The following is a 21,321-nucleotide window of genomic DNA, read 5'->3' on the forward strand; positions in this document are numbered from 1 at the left end:
GAGTAAATTTGTGGTCCGCCCTCCCCCTCCCCATTTGTTGTGCCCTGAGGGGTCCAGAAAAGGGGAAGTTCCAAGCTACCCTGACATTCCACAGGTATGTTATCTTAGAGGCAAAAAAAAAAAAAAACCACAGTAGGCTCAGTAAAGATCCAAGTTGATCTTTGTCATGGGAGATCCTGGCCTAGGACATGACTACTCACTATAAACTGCTCTTTAACGAAAAGGTTTTAATTTCAGACCATCCTTTGTGGTTACTTTAGGTCTATGAATTTGCAAGGCCGGCACACAGGCCTTCCCTAAGTTAGCCAGGTTAGCATGGGGCCCCTTTTTGTCCACAGGCCCAGGTTACTTACGTGCTGCCCACTGGAGGAGTCCATGGCTTAGAGCCTCCACAGGGGCCCAACTTGAAAATTTGACAACTGGAAAAAAAAAAAGTACGGGCTCTAAAATAAAAACACTGCAAAATTGAAATCAATAGATTGTTAATCAAATGTCCAATTATAACATATTAACTTCATTAATTGTTAAATTTATTATTCATAAAAATTTCATTACATTAAAAAAAATGTATGGGCTAGGTTTTTCTCATTTTACAAGAATTCCAGATTTAATTCAATTAGCCAAATGGTTTTGAGTTAGACAGACATGAGCAGAAGAAGGATGATGGGCCAGGTACAGAAGGTCACCAGGGTGGAAATCCTAGGCACCTAGCAATGGAAAAAACTGGGAAAACAAGGACCGAAATCCCAGAGTAACCTTTTCTCCCCTAGCATACCACTGGTCAGATGGTTTAGATCCCCTGACCTTTCATATCACTGGTCATGCAGTCAGACACTCCCCTGACCTTTCCTCCCCTGGCATGTTGCTAGTCATGTGGTCTAACCCCTTGAAGGAGGAACAAGGTGGAGGGGGAGAGGAAGAGTGGCCTCATGGGACTCCCATGTGGGCCCTGTGTGACCACTCCCTTTGCATTAACCCCTAGGGATAACATCTAGGCCTCAGTTATGTTTCAGTTCCAGGCCCAGAAAAGTAGCAAAACCAGACAACAGACACCAAGGCTGACCTCAGGACCAGCTGCATTGACTAATGACCCCCTGCCCTGGCACTGACCAATCAGTGGAGACCACCACCCTGAACTGACACACCTGGAAAGCTGATAAATATTCTATTAAGATCCTCCCTTGGGACCTCCCCTAAAATCCCCACCCTTAAAAGCCGTTAAGATGGAGGCCCCAGTGCACTCTTCCTTCTGGAGCATACCTAGCCTTTTCTCTTTCTCTCCTCTTCTGTCCCCCTGGCCCTTATCTTTTCCTTTCTCTCTCCTAAGTTCCAAGGGCCCTTTTGCCTCTAACTTATTTCCTAAGCCCATTTCTTCTATGGCTCATTGTGACTTTCTAAGTAAACTTTCTCTTGGCACTGAATTCTTTTCTTTTTTAACTCTATTATTGAGAGTATTACAGATGTTCTCCCCAACTCCCCCCTTCCCCATTGTCTCCCTCCACCCAGATCATGCCCTGCCCCAGGCCTTCACCAACTTTTTTATTATCTGTGTCCATGGGTAATGCATGTATGCATATAAGTTCTTTGGTTAGTCTTTCCTGACCCCTCCCCACTTCCCTCTGAGATTCGTCATTCTGTTCCAAGTTTCCATGCCTCTGGTTCTATTTTATTCATCAGTTTATTTTGTTCATTAGATTCCTTGTTCGTTTATTTTGATTTTTAGAGTCAATTGTTGATAGATATGTATTTATTGCCATTTTATAGTTCATATTTTCTCCTCCCCCTCCTCCTCCTCCTCCTCCTCCTCCTCCTCCTCCTCCTCCTCCTCCTCCTTCTTCTTCTCCTTCTTCTTCTTCTTCTTCTTCTTCTTCTTCTTCTTCTTCTTCTTCTTCTTCTTCTTCTTCTTCTTCTTCTTCTTCTTCTCTTCTTCATTTCTTCAAGACTCTTTAACATGTCATGTAATACTGGTTTGGTGGTGATGAACTCCTTTAGCTTTTTCCTGTCTGTGAAGCTCTTTATCTTTATCTGACCTTCAATTCTAAATGATAGCTTTGCTGGGTAGAGTAATCTTGGTTGTAGGTCCTTACTACTCATCACTGAATATTTCTTGCCACTCCCTTCTGGCCTGCAAAGTTTCTGTTGAGAAATCAGCTGACAGTCATATGGGTGCTCCCTTGTAGGTAATTAACTGCTTTTCTCTTGTTGCTTCTAAGATTCTTTCTTTGCCTTTAACTTTTGGCATTTTAATTATGATGTATTTTTCTGTTGGCTTCTTTGGGTTCCTCTTGTTTGGGACTATGTGCTTCCTGGGCTTGTATGTCTATTTCTTTTACTAGGTAAGGGACATTTTCTATCATTATTTCTTCAAATAGGTTTTTAATTTCTTGCTTCCTCTCTTCTCCTCTGGCACCCCCATAATGTGAATGTTGGTGTGCTTGAAGTTGTCCCTGAGGCTCCTTACACTGTCTTCATATTTTTGGATTCTTTTTTCTTTTTGCTGTTCTGATTAGGTGTTTTATTGCTTTCTTGTATTCCAAATTCTTGATTTGATTCTCAGTGTCCTCTAATATTAAGCACCTGTAAATTATTCTTTGTTTCAGTTAGTGTGATAATGTAAGAAACATTCAAGCCTGTGAAGAATTTTTGTGAGTGTAGTTGAGCCAGACTGTGGACAAATACTGGGAAGCAGAGTCTCAATGGATTGAGATAATGCTCTGGAGAATAGCAGCTTTGCACCTCGTTTTATACATTACAATCAAAAGAGGAGACATAAGTGGGTTACATGAAATCTGTTGGTTATAGATTAGGGAGGCAGGAGAAAGCCAAGTGGGGAAACCTCTGGGATTGGATAAAAAATAAAATGATAGCCCTAACTGGTTTGGCTCAGTGGATAGAGCGTCGGCCTGCGGAGTTCGATTCCGGTCAAGGACATGTACCTTGGTTGCAGGCACATCCCCAGTAAGGGGTGTGCAGGAGGCAGCTGATCGATGTTTCTCTCTCATCGATGTTTCTAACTCTCTATCCTTCTCCCTTTCTCTCTGTAAAAAAATCAATAAAATATATTAAAAAGATAAAATGATAGACACATTCTTCTTTTACTTAGGGATTTGTTATCTCTGCAGAGTAGTGCTATGCTTTGAGGGATCTGGAAAAAAGGAAAATTACTGTGACATTCCAATGATATGGTGCTGTAGATGCTAAAAGACAATAGATCCGCTCAGTTAAGGTAAAGATTGACCTTTGTCAGGGAAGATACCTGCCTAGGACATGACTACCCACCATAAACTGCTTTTAGTTAAAAAAAATTTTTTTAAATAAACCTTTATTGTTGAAATTATTACAGATGTCCCTCTTTTTTACCTCCATTGCCCCCCTAAAAAAGTTTTAATTTCAGACTGTCCTTTGTGATTACTTTAGGTCTCTGAGTTTGCAAGGCCACCACATGGGCCTTCCCTGGTCTAGTCAGGTTAGCAGGTGGCCCCTTTTTGTCCACAGTGTAGCCTTCATTTCTGGCTGGTTCTTTTTTATGTTGTTGATGGTCTCACTAAGTTCCTGGAAGTTCTCAGTAAGTTCCTTGCACATTCTTATAACCATTGTTTTGAACTCTGTATCTGGTTGTTTTCTTGCTTCCTTTTCAGTTCTTTTTCTGGAGATTTCTCCTGTTCTTTCATTTGGGACATGTTTTTTTGTCTCTGCATTTTGGCTATTTCCCTGTGTTTGATTCTATATATTAGGTAAATCTGGTATATCTCCTGGACTTTGTAGAGTGGCCTTCTATGGTAGGTGTCCTGAGGGGCCCAGTGGCTCAGCCTCCCTAGTCACCTGAACTGGGCATTCCAGGTGCGCCACTGTGTGACCTGTGTGCACTGACCTATTGTAGTTGAGCCTTGATGTTGGTGTCACGAGGAGAATTGACCCCCAGCCAATAAGTCCAGAGGAGCCCCTGTACCCCAACTTGAGGGGTGTGGGGCCTATCTGTGTCCCACCCCCACCCCACTGGTTCTGTGATTCTGCTCCATGTATGGGAATAGGCTGCAACTACAGCAGAAGAGCTGTTGTACAGGAGCTGACCCTATGGAACAGGACTTGCTTCAGTGGGGCTTTTGTGCTCACCAGGTCCACCCCTTGAGTGTGTCATTCCTGGAGTTGGTACGGTTGTAATTCAGTGTGGTTGAAGCTGACTGCCAGGTGCACTGGCTCTGGGGTCTCCTAGGAGCTGCAAAATCAGCCTCTGACTGTGCCTTGCCCAGGGCCACCCAACATGAGCTACAAAGCAATCTGTAGGTGGCTGCTACCTGTGTTGGGCTTAGAGGTGCCCAGGAGAGACCAAGCTGTGAACCTTGGCAGGCTGCTGCTAGTGCAGGCCTGGGCCACTTATTGAGAGGTATGTGGCATGCTGAAGCCAGCTCCTGTTTGTTTGAGAGATTTTAGAAAAGTCTTGCTGGGGTCCAACCCCAGCAGGTCCAGGGGTCCCCAAAGGTGTGGACAGAGTCGGCGAAGAAGGAATGACACAGAGACAGCGTTCAGTTGATCAGCAGCCTAGCCAGGATCTCTAGCCAGGATCTCCAGCCAAGTTCTGTTCAGGATCTCCAGCGAAGTTCTGGTTAGGATCTCCAGCCAGGTTCTGTGTCCATGTTCTCTTGCTAGTTCTCCAGCCAGGTTCGCCAGGTTCTCCAGCCAGGTTCTGTAGCCATGTTCCCTTGCTCGGTTCTCCAGCCAGGTTCTGTCCAGGTTCTCTAGCCAGGTTCTCTTACCAGGTTCTGTGGCCAGGTTCGGTCTCTAGGTTCTTCAGCCAGGTTCTCTCACTAGGTTCTGTCTCTAGGTTCTGTTGCCAGTTTCTGTCCAGGATCTTTTGCCATGTTCTCTCCAGCGAAGTTCTTCTGTCTCTAGGTTCTGTCTCTAGGTTCTGTGTCTAGGTTCTGTGTCTAGGTTCTGTGTTCTGTTGTCTTGTTACATCTGTATTTATACCAGTTGATTCCAATCCTATCAATCTCTATTCCAAAGGTTAGGGCGTTTCTTATCTCCATTCCAGGGAGTAAAGATTATGTAGCTTAAGGGTGATTGTTTGTAGTTACAGTGATTAATTACCCGCCTGGCACTTAGTTAAGGGGTTTTATTCCCTCCCTAACTTCAGGGGAAAATCCCTACCTGGGGAAACAACCTTTCTCAGAGAGGTGACCTTGGTTAAAACACATAGTGCCAAGAAGGTGAGCAAACATATTAAGAACAGTATGCCATATATGCCAGGTCCCTTGAAACAGCAAGGATGGACCGGCTCCCGGCAAAGTCTGAAGCAGGAGGCATGAGAGACCAGTTGTATAGAAAAGTCACTGGAAATGGCTTGGATGAGCCCTGCTAGAGAGGGGAAGGGCCTCAGGGCATCACCAGGGCCAAGTTAAAAGTGTGAGCCAGGTTGATTGAGATTCAGATATGGTGCAGCCCATCAGCTCTGTGGTGGAGAGGGCTCAACAAAGAAACACTGGCCTCTGCCAGCATTTTTGACTAGGAGAAAGCTGCCCCTCCAGCCCTTGCCCTGATTGCAGGCAAATTAGTTCCTCCCTTAATGTCCCAGGTTCCTTTCAAGCTGCTGCTCTAGCAATAGAGCTCAGAGGGAGTGAGTCTGAGTAAGTCTGTGCACTGGACTTTTAACTGCCTGGGATTCCTGCAGCTTCCATATCCCTCAGCCACAAGTTGTGGGGACTTCTCTTCCTGTAACCCTGGGCTGGGAGTCCTGGTGTGGGCCAGGGACCCCTCGCTCCTCAGGGAAACCTCCACAGCCAAGATATTCCTCTTGATTTTATACTGCCTCATGGATATGGGACTAGCTGGTTCTGTGATTCTGCTCCGTGTCTCCACCTCTCCTACCAATCTCCATGTGTTTCTTCTTTGATTCCGTGCTTGTAGGACTTCTATTCAGCTAGATTTTAGGTGGTTCTGAATAATGGTTGTTCTGTATTTTAGTTGTAAATTTTGATGTGGTTGTGGGAGGCAGTGAAACCAACATTTACCTATGCCGCCATCTTGACAGGAAGCCTAAAATCTTTCTTAGCCAGAACTCAAGTACCATGGTTGCTGAACGAAGGTCTGGTCTGACTCCACCAGTCTAATACATGGTACCATTTTCATCACCAACTTTCAAGAGCAAAATTATAAATATCCATTCAAAAATTTTACAGCATATTTTAAATATTTTAGTATGTTTTCACTGATGTAAGGTGAAGAGATCCTAAAGCAGCCCTTTCTCTCAGGGTGAAGCAAGAGCCTGGAGACTGTAAGGTTGCTGGAGTGGGGTGGGGGTGGGACACAGATACGCCTCAGGGGATAGTGGGGACAGTGGTGATGATAGGGAGAAGAGGGGGGGGTGTCTCCTTCTCACACCCCAGCAGGGAGTGCTCTAGGCTACTCAATCACCCCTCAATTTGGGGTGCAGGGGCTCCTCTGGACTTATAGGGTATGGAAGAAAAAAGGTTCTATGGAAAGGGTGAGCTGATCATAAATTCCTAACTGGGCAGGTCACAGTGGGTAGTCTCCCCTCAGGCATATAACTTCTTCTTTTTTTAAAAACAGAGTTCTGGTTTCTTTATTAAATATTTTTATTGATTTTAGAGAGGAAGGGGGAAGGAGAGAGAGAGATAGAAACATCAATGATGAGAGAGAATCATTGATTGGCCACCTCCTGAATGCTCCCTACTGGGGATTGAGCCCAAAACCTGGGCATGTGTCCTTGACTGGAATCAAACCCTGTACCTTCAGTCCTCATGCTGATGTTCTATCCTCTGAGCCAAACCAGCTAGGGCTATAATGTCTTAAAAAAAAAAAAAATATATATATATATATATATATATATATATATATATATATATATATATATATATATAATTGATTTCAGAGAGGAAGGGAGAGGGAGAGAATCACTGATTGGCTGCCTCCTGGGGATTGAGCATGCAACCTGAGCATATGCCCTTAACCAGAATCGAACCCAGGACTCTTCAGTCCGCAGGCCAGTGCTCTATCCACTGAATCAAACCAGTGAGGGCCATAACTTCTTTAGTAAAAGGTTTATCTTTGCCCTAAGCAAGCCCTGTCCATTGTTTCTGTGCATCTAATTTAATGTACCAAAACTTTATTTTTTCCAAACCTTTAAAATATATATATATTCTTTTTTTTTTTTTTTTGGCAATGACCTTTACTGTCCAGGGAGCCCGGAGTATTACAGCCCTGTCTTTCCAGCAAAACCCAAAGCACACCCGCCCATGCACAGTTCACAGGAGTGTCTCCCCTAACTGCCGGGGAACATCGCTGCTTGAAGGGTGGATGCATCTCCGGATCATTCACCAGAAGGAAATTAGTCCCCAGGCGGGAATTTCAGATTTTCCTACATGATGCTGTAGAGCCATAATCTCAGCTGGAAGCCTGTGCTGTTCCGGAGCCGAGGCGGAAGCTGTTCTCTGTCGCTGCCTCAGCCTGTAAGGCTGGGCCTCAGTGCTTGCTTCCCTCCCCAGCCCGTCGGTCGTCCTTCCATCTTTGTCCCTCTCTCATAGCGTCCTCTTCACAAGTCACGTGACAGGCCGTTTTTATCATGGCCACTGAATACAGTTGTCCTCTTTTCGGTTTAGAAAGATCCCCACTTGTCCTGCCCGTTGCCTCCCGGTCAAGCCCGGCCCCCCAGCCCCGCAGAGTGAGTGCAGCGACGTGTGCGGTGACCAGGCCCCGAACGGAGGGAGCTCAGGCCCAGGCCCCGGGCTCTGCGCTACCGGTACCGGTATCGGTACCGTGTGGCCAAGAGGTAACCTCTGGGGACTCCCTCCTGCTGGCCTCAGGCTTCAGGGTCCTCACGCTCTGGAATTCCTCCGTCAGTGTCTTCTGTAACCGCTGGCTTTGACCTCCAGTCCAGGTTTTACAGAGAAATGCGCCCCCGGGACGCACCAGGCCCGGAGCCCTGTCCAGAAGCGACCAGCACAGGCCAATGAGCCTGTCGTGGTCCAGGCCCCGATGCCCGTGGCGCTGGGGGCCATGTCACTCAGAACCACATCTGCTCTCCCGCCAGGAAGCCCCTCTTGGATTCTCTGCAGGGTCCGTGGGTCCGTCACGTCAGCGGGGCACACGAAAGTCGCTCCTCCCAGGGGGGCGATGTGAAGAAGATCGACCCGGAGCACAAAGCCCACGGGACCGCTGGGATCTGTGCCTGCAGCGTTGACACCCTGCGCCGCCACGGGCTCCACGCCCCAGGGGCCGCCCCGCAGCCTAACACCCGGAGGCCGGGCCGCAGGGTCCGGTGCCTCGTGTCCACCTCCGGAAGCTTGAAGGCGCTCCGACACCCGTAACTCTCCACCGTCGCCGCCTTTCGAATGGGTCCTTCAGGTGCCGCGTCAGCCACAGGTGCTCGGTGCCTTGCAGTGCCTCGCCGCCGTGTGCAGCCCGTGGCGCTGCAGGGACGCACACACCAGCCTGCAGCACCCGCCATGGGCGCCGACCCGCTCCGGAAGTCTATATATATTCTTATTTATTTCAGAGAGGAAGGGAGAGAGAGATAGAAACATCAACGATGAGAGAGAATCATTGATTGGCTGCCTCCCACAGGCCCCCTACTGGGGATCAAGCCCAAAACCCCGGCATGTGCTCTGACCTGGAATGGAACCATGATCTCCTGGTTCATAGATTGATGCTCAACCACTGAGCCAGCTGGCTGGGCTGTTTGTTTTGTTTTATTACATCAATTAACCCACCTATTGTAGGCTAGCAATATTCCAAATTGTGGAGTTCCTACTGGTCTTTCAATTCCTTATCTTCTGATAGCAAACTTTACTGTGATGGCCGAAGTGGTGTTTTAGGTCCAGGCACCAGCAGCTTCTGTTTGCATGCAGGAACCACAGTGCCAGATCCCCACAGCTCATCTCTTCATCTTGGAAGGGACCTTATCAGGTGCCTAACCACAAAGGGATCTCTACCCCTATTTCTGACACTTGCCTCAGTCTACAACAGACATCTATGATTCCTCAAGGAGGAGGAGATGCTGACATCAGAGGTAGACTGCTATCTGAAGACGTCAACAAGGCCTGTGTACCAATGGATTGATGTTTTACTCAGAAACCAGATGTTTGATTGTCTTTACTTGTTTGCTAATGACATTAGTTATTGTAATAGTTATATTTGTTCTTTGGGCTTTTCAATATAGTCCAACTGTTTATGGTGACTGAAGATGTATAACATAAGTCTTTTTTATGGCTTATGTAAATGTTATAATGGATACCAAATACAGAAAAATGAGACAAAAGGCAAGACTCAGGTCATGATAGTTCACAGATAAAAATGATCCAGAGTGTTTTGTTTTGCAATGAAGACCATAAGACCTGGCTGCCTTCCATTTATCTGCTCTTCCCTTTTTGGGAAAATTCATCTTCAACTCACATCCCATGGTTACAATATTGCCCCATCCCAGTGGTCCACCATTTCAAGAAGACAATGTTGATACTGAGACTTGCTAGGAATGAGCCTTCCTAAATCCTGTGAGACCACATATCTGACCAAAAGGTTGGTCATAAATCAATCTGAAGGATGCATTGATGACCAAATCAGGGAGCTGTGAATAAAGTGATCTGATCATAAATTCCTAAGTGGGCAGGTCATGGTGGATGCTCTCCCTGCAAGCCCATAACTTCTTTGGTAAAAGGCTATCTTTGCCCTAAGCAAGCCCTGTCCATTGTTTCTGCACATCTAAGTTAACACACCTTTGAAATGCCTCTTTTCAGACCCCTCCTTCTAATATGTAATCACCCTTTTACACCCCTTCTTCTAAAGTGGACCATCTTCTAGAGAGCACAATCTTTTTTTTTTTTTTATATTATGACTACTTTATTTATAGTTTTTAAAAAAGTATTCCAGGAAATTGACAGTAACAAATTCAGAATAAAAGCAAGTACAGCTCCTTTGTGTGCACTGGAGCAGGGGACTGGGCTACTTGAAATATAAGCTACAGTTCCCCTCCTACCAAGCCATCTCTCCCCTTACTCTCCTATTACTCTCTCTGTTCACCTGAGTAAAGAATAATTTCATCCTTCCAGTTACTCAGGCCAATAACCTTGGAAGTATTTTTTTTCTAACACTGTACATCAAAGTATATCTCTAAGTTCTGTTGGTTCTACCTCAAAATATATCCAGAATCTGTGTTGTGCCCAGATTTCAAGATTCCCAAGAACCCACAGGGAGCCAGCGAGTCCGATGCAAAAGCAAAGAGTCATTCATTTCAAACCTAGGTTTGGCTCCCCTGCCACACTCACCGATGCAACGGTAAGCTCCAGTGGCCGAGAGAGAGAACTCTGTGTGGAGAGAGGCTTTATAGGGGTCTGGGGCAAGGGGAGGAGAAAGGACTGTGGGCCCTGCCGATTGGCCAGGCACCAGTCGGTGTCTCATTACACAGGATGTGGTCATAGTGATGGCGTGCACTTCCCTTAACTATCATTGGCCAGTCCTGAGAAATCCTGGGCGTGGCCAGCAGTGGCTTGGCTTCGGGGAAGAAGCCTTGCTGAGCACATGGCCAAGGTAAGATGGAGGGCGTAGCCCTTACCCTGGGGCAAGGTGGAGGGCGTAGTCTTCGCCCTTTCATTCCCCCCTTGTCTTGGAACTTCCGGCTCAATCATGAGATGGACTGCATTTCTATTCCACCGTTGCTAGAGGCCCATACTGGGCACACAGAACAATCAACTGAACTATCCCTATAAGCTTAACAAATGGCCCGGTGGAAGGGAAAGAACAACTTCTATTGAAACAGGATTTTTCTTCTTAAAATTCCTCCATGGCTATCAAAAAGCCAAATCAAGATTCCTGATGTTTGCATAAACACAACAAGAATGGTAACTGACTACCTTTGCTGGAATTTCATGGTTGAACCTTAATGTGCCCCGTAGGGCCAGGAAGCCAAGCCATCCAGCTGCCATCAGGCCTGCCTGCAGTATCTGCTGAGTTAGGTGAATCCCTCACCTGTAGCAACTCCACCTGAGCCCACGCTCCAGGCTTTAAGGCCCATCTCAGTAGCCCTCCTACTTGTTGCGGCCCAGAGTGTGTGGGGGTTCCGCAGGGATGCAGAGGCATCTTTACTGCTCCCCTTCTACTCTTACCAACCGCCAGTGATGGTAGGGCATGGGCCTGACGCTCCAGCGCCAGCCATCTTCAGGGCTCTCAAGCAGGATACCAGGCTTTCTTCGTGGCATTCTTAGTGGCTTCAAGTCTTTAGAGCTCGGACAGGGCTCTTTAAAACATGATACTCCAGTCAAAGTTTTCCATTAATAAAACCACTATTAGGAATCAGTCTTATTGTATCTATGCAAAGCCTGATGTTTGCCATGACTTATTTAGCATTGCCAGATTTCAGAGGAATTACATAAGGAGAAAAACATACTGATCTGCTCTAAGATTTTCTGACTTTCCTTGCTAATTCCTTTTCATGGATTTAAAACAAAACAGTAACTGTTGGCATAAAACCTTCTTCCTATGCATAACCATGCCTCAGATCTTCTATTCTAAACAGGCTTTTTCCAGCTTTACTACCCCTGACATGGCATGGTGACTCAGGCCTGCAAGACAGTATTACAGGCTGCCAACTGTTAGCTGTCTCTCAAAAGAGACCAAAACCTGATGGGCACCCTTCCCTGCCCAGTTGGGCACCTGCCTTCTTGGCAGCTAGGCACCCTTTACTTTTGGGGGTCACCCCACACAGCTCCCTTTCAGGACAGCCAACATACATTCAAACCTGCAAAAGAATCAAAGGTTAATATAACATATCAATACAATGAAACATAATATTGGCATCATGGCTGCTTCAGGCAGCCAAATCTTCTACTAAACATGTGATCCTATAAATGGTCCTTGTCTCTTTGGAGCCATGTTCATGAAGATGCAGGCATCACAGTATTGTGGGGGCTCCTGGTGATAGGAGCGATCGCGAGTCATGTTACCGGCATCAGGCAGGTCAAGCACGCCGTAGCTTGAGCTTGAGCAGGTTGCGTTGATCTTGATCGATCGATGCTCCATTTGGTGATGAAGTCTTTCCGGGTCATGGATGGATCCGCTGACCTGACGTGAGTGTGATGGACCCAGGTCGCGACGTCATCTACCTTGAGAGCGGTGGGGGTCATCAGCACCACAATGTAGGGACCCTTCCAACATGGCTCTAGGGTCTCCCGGCGGTGCCTTCTGACTTAGACCCAATCCCCTGGTCTGTGCTGATGAGGAGTTGGGGTTGGGCTGGTCTCATAGATGGCGCAGAGGCGCGGCCAAATGTCCTCGTGCGCCCTCTGGAGCCCTCTCAAGGAAAGAGATAGTTAAAGAAAAACCACCCAGTTAGAGAGCACAATCTTAACTATCCTGCAATCCAGTGATTTCCAACTGATGGGCCGCAGGAACTTTTAAAACATGCAGTACCTGACTGTTTAGTCAAGGGCACTGACCTCTTTTCCCTTAGATTGTCAAATAAAAAAAATGACAACGGTTAATACAACAATAGCCATCTAGTGTAAATAAATCAGAATTATACCTATTTTTTTTTGTCAGATCTGAAAAAATATAGTACTTTTTTTGGTGTGCTGCAAAATTTTAGTGATTAGTTTATGAGTGTCATGAGATGAAAATTGCTGCTGTAATCCAATTCGCACTCACCTTCATATAGTCTTCCTTACGCTCCCGCCTTAATTTCAAATGCATAAAAGAAACTGCAAAATTGTTGTTCTCTGGAGCATTTCAGATGTTGCTCCCTGGCATATGTCATCAGTTTGGCTCAAATAATCTCATAAAAATTCTGTTTCTTACATCAACAAGAGGTCATGGAATCTTATGGGATCAGAGAGAGGCCCATAGAGTAGTTGAGTGAAGATAAGGGCCAGGACTTGTGTCCAGCCCAAGTGGAGTAAGCTCTCATAGGAGACTGTGATGGGGACGTGGGCCCGAGTGTGTAAATCAAGTGCTAGCATGCATGGAGCAGGAAAGTGGAGCCTGGGTTTCCCACAGGACTGATTCAATAGCCCCAGACTGCCTAGTTTGGGCTCCTTTTACATGAGAGAGAATAGGCTCTTATCTTGTGTAGGCTTGTGATTTGCATTTTCTGTTTATCCAAATCAGATCCCAGTCAATATCACCTTCTCAGTCATAGACAACATTTTAGATGGACCTCAGTGTGTATGAATTCCACCCTGAGAACTGCAGGAGGGTTACAGAATGCAGGAGATGGGGTGGGGGAGTGAGCACAGGCTCTGTCAGCACTGGCCGACCCTCCTGAGAGGGCCAAGAAGGGTTCAACATGCCTGCTCACCAGTACAGCCTCACCCATAAGAGAATTTAGAGTCCCTTCCAGAACAGAAGGGCTTGGTGAGGGTGAAACCCAATTTCCTATCACTTTTGAGAGTTGAAAATTTCAGTTTGGGCACTGGTAGGACAGAGTGAAAGGGAGAGAAAATTGTAACATACATTTGTACATCATATATGATTTCATTACTTCAGCAATAGTTTGATGAGGTGGATACTAAAGTTTCTGTGAGCAGATCAGAAAACAGCCCAGGGTCCCACAGCTGATAAGGAATGGATATGAAACACAACCACATACTCTTTAGTCTCTTAATATTGTTTACTATTTTCCCACTACACACAGGGGTTTAACTGTCTGAGTTGGAGGTTGAAAGCATAGGGAGGCATATCCGGAATGACATTTTGGAGTTTGGCGAGTGTAGGACCCAAAAAGACCTGAGTGCACAGACCTGGTGCTGTTGCTGAGACCCAACTAATGTGTCTCCGGGGTTTGGTTTTGATCTAAAAAGTCTAGTATACAGGCATTCTGTCTGGGAAGCTGCTGGGGTCCAACCCCAGCAGGTCCTGGGGTCCCCAAAGGTGTGGACGGAGTCGGCGAAGAAGGAATGACATGGAGACAGTGTTCAGTTGATCAGCAGCCTAGCCAGGATCTCTAGCCAAGTTCTGGTTAGGTTCTCCAGCCAGGTTCTGTCCAGGATCTCTAGCCAAGTTCTGGTTAGCCAGGTTCTGTAGCCATGTTCTCTCGCTAGGTTCTCCAGGCAGGTTCTGTTTTTTATTATCTTGTTACATCTGTATTTATACCAGTTGATTTTAATCCTGTCAATTTCTATTCCAAAGGTTAGGGCGTTTCTTATCTCCATTCCAGGGAGTAAAGATTATGTAGCTTAAGGGTGATTGTTTGTAGTTAAAGTGATTAATTACCCACCTGGCATTTAGTTAAGGGGTTTTATTCCCTCCCTAACTTCAGGGGAAAATCCCTACCTGGGGAAACAACCTTTCTCGGAGAGGTGACCTTGGTTAAAACACATAGCTCCAAAAAAGGGAGCAAACATATTAAGAACAGTATGCCATATACACCAGGTCCCTTGAGACATATGCTGTGCAGATGTTTCTTCCCTGCAGCAACTGTGTCAAGCAGCAAGGATGGACCGGCTTCCGGCAGGAAGCAAAATGAGAAATGTCAGATGTGTGACTATCCTGGAGTTTCTTTTAAACTGAGTCTCCTCATCAGATGCAGGGCACTCCCAGGCTGATTGTCACTTGAGTAAGAGCCCACTGGCCCCTCTGTGCAGAGCAGCCCAATGAGTGGGTGGGCAGTGCCCCGGACACCCCTGCCGAAAGGGGTAGGGCTGCCCTTGTAATATGCTCTGGTGATTGCACCACGTGACTCTGCGCCGCCTTCTTCTTCCCTGCGAGGGAATCAGGACACATTTGATTCCAAGCAGCAGAAATCCAAACACAAACTGGCAGAAACTATAAAGAGGACTCATTGGCTCATGTAACTGGAAAGTCTCAAAGAAGGCCCAGTTTAGGGCTGGTTTAATCCAGCATCTTTCCAGTGGCATCAAGGGTCTTGTTTCTTCACATCTTTCTAAAAACTGGCTCCCTTTTCTAATTGCTAAATGGCTGCCAGAAATCTCTGGGGCTGCAGGCTTCATCAGTGCAGATTAAAAGATATCCATGAATTCCTGGATACTTCCTTTAAAAAGTGGAGCCTAATTCCCTTCTCCTGGAGTGTGGGAGGGACTTAGTGCCTAGCTTCCTAACAAACAAACAAAAGCGAAAGTGGCAGCGAGTAACTTCAGAGTCTAGGCCACAAAATAGAATGCAGCTTCTTGCTTGCCCCCATCCAGATCACGTGCTCTGGGGGAAGCCAGCTGTCGTGTTGTGAGGACACTCAAGCAGCCCAGGGAGATGCCCATGAGGTGGAAAACTGAGGTCTCCAGCCAGTAACCAGGGAGACCTGAGTCCCCTGACAACAGCAGCTGAAAGTAGGGCTGATCTAATCCAGTCAGAGTGGAAGCTGATCCTCAGCTCTGGGCAAACCTCAGGTGACAGCAGCTCCTCACAAGAAAGCCTGAACTAGAGCCACAATGCGATTCCTGGATTCCTGGCCCATAGAAGTTGCAAAGTAACATTTGTTGCTTTAAGCCACTAAGTTTTGGGGTAATTTGTTAAGCAGTAATAGACAACTAACATCTTCAGCCTCATCCAGAGAGAACAATGTGCTTCTAGAAGCTCTTTCAGAAAAGTGAAGAAGCTCCTTACTTGTCCCGGAGCCTTAGGCAAATCCTTCCTCACATCCCATCCTTCAGGTAGTGACTGGCCGGTGAGTGGGATGAGGCCAGTAGCTCCTACCTGGGCTACCCTTGGTGGTCAGTGCCCTGCACACATGGGCTGAGGAGGAGGTGTGGAGGCTGGACCGAAGCTGGGGTGCTGCCAAGAAGAGGACCACAGGTCTTCCAGGCCACACCAATCAGGGCTCTTTCCAGTGAGGAATATGGAGCCACTTAAAGAAATTGGCTTTAAATCATGAATTTACAAATTTCACCTCGGTTCTGAGATTCTATGAAGAAAAACAAGTTGACCGCTTTTCTTTGTGGAAGCTCATTGCCTTGGTGCTGCCTGAGAAATGGCCTTCCCTGGCTGATGTCATTCCAGGCTCGAGGTCATCAGTGAGGCAAAACAGGCTCCTTCTAACTCTCTTTATCAGAGAGCCCATGCCTGGGAGGGGCAGTGGTCATTCTCCTAGGGAGAACAGCAACCACTCTTGATAAGTGCAAATAATTATTTTATTTTTTTTGCTAAGAAAACAGCTGCTTTAAATTTGTATTGGAAGTGGTTCAACACTATTGGAATCCTGGGTCAAGTGGCTGTGCGTAGTGACAATTTTCACTGTCATGGGTGATCTAGTGGCTGATAAACACCACGGAAAAGGTGGGAGGATGTCAGCTCCTCCATGCACATGATGTGTGCGTGTGTGTGTGTGTATGCGTGTGGGATAGCAGCTTTATTGAGATACAATTCACATGCTACACAATTCACCCATTTAAAGTGTACAATTCAATGGTTTTCAGTTTATTCACAGAGTTGTATAAATATCACTACAATTAATTTTTGAATATTTTCATATTCATCACCCTAAAAAGAACCTCCATACCCTTTAGATATTATCCCTTCAATGCAAAGCTACTGCCACTTTACTTTCTGTCTATATCCTTTATTTGCCAGCAGGTAAGATTTGGGGGAGAAATAAAAAAGGAGTCATATTGTCTAATGTAAAACATAAGAAATAGTGTAGATTGTTGTCAAGAGATATTCTACATGGCATGTGTGTGCTTTCCGACACACACACTTATCAAGAGGGCTGTAGTTCTGTTGAAACTATATTATGATGGACCCTGTTTTCCGGGAAGGTGGTGGGTTCAGGGAGGGCTGTGTGGGGGATGATCTCAGCTGGCCTGGATCTGGGGGTGTATGGTGGGAGGGGTTGTAGAAGCAGACCAGAGAACCAGTGTGTGGAGGAGTTGACATCCTGGGTTGGGTGGTGACCTGATTTGTCATGATCTTGGAGGGCGTCCAGAGTAGTCTGACTGCAGACCTCAGCTCAAGGGGCCCCGGGCTCCTTCTGAGTCAGCCATACCGAACCATGACCCAGATCAGTGTCAGCTGGGAAGAGATGACGAAGATTGGGGCTCAAGGTAAAATTCCTTTGTTTCTTCAAGTTCTTCCAAGGCCTGGGGGATGAAGGTCTTCTCATCACCTTCACTTCCTCCTCTGGCTTTCCTCTCTGTCATCAGCCAAGCTCCTACTCTGTGGAAGTCACGCAGGCCAGGCTACAGGGAGGAACCAGCCACACTTCTCCAAAAGGCCACTTTTCACTTGGACCCCTGTGGGTCTTTGTGGGTGTGTGTGGGGGGGGGGTTCAGGCCTACTTCTGCTCCTGCTTTGCTCTGGTGACTCAATGTAGGTCTCTGTTCCTTCCTTTCTTTTTAAAAAAATATTTTTATTGATTTCAGAGAGGAAGAGAGAGAGGGAAATAGAGATAGAAACTTCAATGATGAGAGAGAATCATTGATCGGCTGCCTCCTGCACGTTTCGTACTAGGGATTGAGCCCGAAACCCAGGCATGTTCCTGATCAGGAATCGAACCGTGACCTTCTGGTTCATGGGTTGATGCTCAACCACTGAGCCACACTAGCCAGGCTCTGCTCCTTTCTTTCTTTTTTTTAAAGGTCTATATTATTGAAAGTATTACATATTTCCCCCATCCCCCCCCCATTGACCTATTCTATCCCACCCCTGCCTCCCGCCCCAGGCTCTGCTCCTTTCTTGACCTCAGTCTTCCATCTGTTTAATGGGAGACCAAAGAAATGATACCTAAGGGCCTTTCTAGGTCTCTCAGCCTGTGTAACCTAGTTCAGTCATCACTTTACAGTTTGCAGGGCATGCCATAGCATTGTCAATGCCCTCATTTAGTGTTCTCGGGCCCACTTCTCAGCAACATGGTGAGGGGTCAAGAGCCCAGCTCTGGGAGTAGGTCTACCTGGATTTGAATACCAACTCTGTCACTGGTTAGTACTGTGACTTCGGGCAAATGCCCCACTTTATCTACATCTTAGTTTCCTCATCTGTAAAACAAGGGAAGTATATGAACTTACTTCACAAGGTATGTGTGAAGATTAAGTAAAATAATGCATATAAAGTGCCCTGCAACGTTGCATACAATGCAGACATGGAAATTTAGCGATCTTGCCAAGACACAGTGTGTTAAACAGTTGCTCCTTCTACCATACTGCGCCACCTCTCCTAGGTGCAGAAGTTGAGAAGCAGAATCTCCTTGATGTTCCCAAATCCAGATGCTTGGGAGTGGTCCCAGGCTCTCCTATCTGGCCTCTTACGACCACACCTTAGCCTGGGAGCGCATCTCTCTACTACCACCGAGCCCTGGTCTGGTTTGCTCCCAACTGGCAACGTGTTCAAGGGGCTGTGGAGGATTCTGGAGCCTTGTACCAGGAGCCCAGAATGATATAGGGATACAGGTGGCCTGTGGGGTGAGCTTCAGGCAGCTGGACAAGGCTGTCTCCTACTCACTGGGGGCTGCGTTCTTCACTCTTGGAGGGGTGCAATGAGGTGAGAGACACTGCCTAAGGAATCGTTTCCTGTCTTGCAGTCTGTTTCTCCCCTTCCGCATTCCAATCCCTGTTCATCATTTCCTGACATGGTGTTACCCAGGAGGAACTTTCTCTGGAGCCGGTCTCCTTCCTGTCCCCACTGGCCTTGCCACCACTCCTTCAGCCTCCCTCCACCTGGGCTCTGGCTTTGCCTCCTCCTGGCCCCTCCCCTTCCCTCTGCTGCTCTCTCTGCATAGATTCCCTTAGTTTGCCCAAAAGAAGGAAAGTAAAAGGTACCCTGGCTCAACCTGTCTGCCCCATCCAGGTACTCCGGGCTCCTTCCCTGCATCACTGTACTCCTCCTAGGGAGGGTCCACACCTTGATCCAGAGTGTGAGGCCTATGTGGAGGGCTCAGAGGACAGTGTTCTCCAACTCCCAGTGGCCCTGTCAGGTAACTCATTTGAAAGAGGTGGATATTCACTCTCAGAGAAGATGGGAACATTTCTCAGGGTCACCAACTAGTATAAGGCAGAGCCACAGCCGTACCCAATAGGTACGGGAGGATTCTGAGCTGTGACCAGTCTCCTTCAGGTTATTGCCTCCCACTCCTTTCTCACATGTTTTCTGGAACTGGTCCTTTACCTGTTGCCTTGGGAGGCAGGAAACCAGCAGGCTGTGGAGGGTGATTCTTTTTTTAAAAATATATTTTATTGATTTTTTACAGAGAGGAAGGGAGAGGGATAGAGAGTTAGAAACATCGATGAGAGAAAAACATCGATCAGCTGCCTCTTGCACACTCCCCACTGGGGATGTGTCCGCAACCAAGGTACATGCCCTTGATCGGAATCGAACTTGGGACACTTGAGTCCGCAGGCCGACGCTCTGTCCACTGAGCCAAACCGGCCAGGGCAGTAGGGTCATTCTTAACTTAGGCCAATCGTGCCCTGATCTAGCCCTCTGCAAAGCATCTCAGTATCCAGGACACAAATGCACAGGAAAGAAAAATGCCCACACTGACTGACCTGGACACATGCGTTGGCCTTGGTCGGTTTGACAACCTCGCCTGCTCTTCCCTGAAACTCAGGCCCCTTGGCTCTCTCCTGGTTCTCTCCTGCCTTCTTCAAGTGCTTTTTCTTTGTCCCTGAGCAGGGTTCTCATCTCTCAGTTCCACCGTGGGAGCCACCAAGGCTCAACCTTCAAACACCGCTACCTCCCTGTCTGTGGAGTCTGGAATCCTTCCAGCCTCCCCTGATCCATGGCTTTCTTGCCACCTCCCCACACTGTACCACTGAGGGCAAGGCCAGTGTGTCCCTAGGACCTCTCCTCTCTGCCATCACCTAGCCCAGTGCCTGGAACAGAGGTGTGGAATGCTGTAGGTGTGGGAGTAAATATATGCACCTGTCCCATGGTTGTTACCTCAATTGGGCTGGCCCCACCTACCCATCCAAGTTAACCTCTGAATTTCAGAATTTTGAACTTGAAAGAATAAGGCACAGATAACCTCCCTCACAGAATGTGATGCAACTTTTCCAAGAGATACTTCAGGAACATTTAATAATAAATGAAAAATGCTTATGATAATTAAGGTAAAAAATGCAGCAGCACACAAAATTGTGTGAACATGATGACCATAGCTGTGGGCTCAGAACACCTGGAGGGCTTCTGGATCACCATGATGAGGTTTGCTCTCCAGATTCATTGAACCAAGAAGGATCTGGGCCTGGGGACATTAGCCATAGTGAGACAAATGGGAGGCCCTGCACTGAAAATGTAGAAGAGTCTTCTTTAGGAAAACGATCAGCTTAACTGAAGTCACATAGCTATTGACACTGGTGATCTGTCAGAGTCTTACCTCATGGCCCTTCCCGAAAGCCACAGCTGGACAAACCCCACTGACATGCTCCAAACTGGCCAGGCTTTTGGGTCTCAACTCTTAAATTTGGAGTTCAGACAGGACTCCTAATGGACTGCCCAAAATCAGTAGATATTTGAGGAAACTTATAATATAAAAGACAGAGACCAAAACAAACAGAAAATAAGACTCAGAGGAACCAAGATGGCGGTGTAGTTAAATGCCAGTGCTCACCACCTCCCACACCACATCAAAATTACAACTAAAATACAGAACAACCGTCATTCAGAACCACCTGAAAGCTGGCTGAATGGAAGTCCTACAACTAGAGAAGTAAAGAAGAAAGCACATTGAGACTGGTATGGGGGGCAGAGGTGCAAGCTGGGCTGGTCCAGCACCCACGTGTGCAGCTTTTTTTTTTTTTTTTTTTTTAAATCCTCACCAAAGGATATTTTTTCCATTGATTTTTAGAGAGAGTGGAAGGGAGAGGGAGAGACAGAAACACTGATGTGAGAGAGACACATCGATTGGTTGCCTCCCACATGCCCCCAACCAGGGCTGGGAGCTTACAACCGAGGTACGATTCCCTTGACTGGAATCGAACCCAGGACCCTTTAGTCTGCTGGCCGACACTCTATCCACTGAGGTAAACCAGCTAAAGCTATGCCAGTTTTTTAATTGGGAGGGAGATCATTCCTGCAAAGGCCACCTATGAGGATCAAGGGGTCCCAGCCTCACAGCAGACCCCCTAGCCCGGGGTTCCAGAGCTGGGAAGAGAAGTTCCTGTAAAAATCAGCAGGAATTGTGGCTGAGTGACACAGAGCCTGCTGAAGACTCAGTTGTTCCTTTTAAAGGGCCAGTGCACAAATGTACTTGGACTCGATACCTCTGAGCTTCCGCACAAGCAGCTCTGGGGGACCCAGACACAAAGGGGAGAGGAATTGGACTGTCTGGAATTGGGGCAGGAACCCAGGGGTGACTTTCTCCCAGACAGGGTTGCTCTCAAGGGTCACTGTTCTTGTGCTGGAACCTCACCTGTAGCAGGGCTGATTGGCAGCCAT

The 21,321-nt window shown here is 47.0% G+C and overlaps 1 pseudogene; it reads right to left on the reverse strand.

The window, feature by feature from the left end:
• Positions 1 to 7,750: 7,750 nt before the first annotated feature.
• LOC132231870 (rRNA methyltransferase 2, mitochondrial-like) lies at positions 7,751 to 21,321 on the reverse strand (annotated as a pseudogene).

Source organism: Myotis daubentonii, chromosome 1 (genome assembly GCF_963259705.1).
Source record: "Myotis daubentonii chromosome 1, mMyoDau2.1, whole genome shotgun sequence".
NCBI classification, from domain to species: Eukaryota; Metazoa; Chordata; class Mammalia; order Chiroptera; family Vespertilionidae; genus Myotis; species Myotis daubentonii.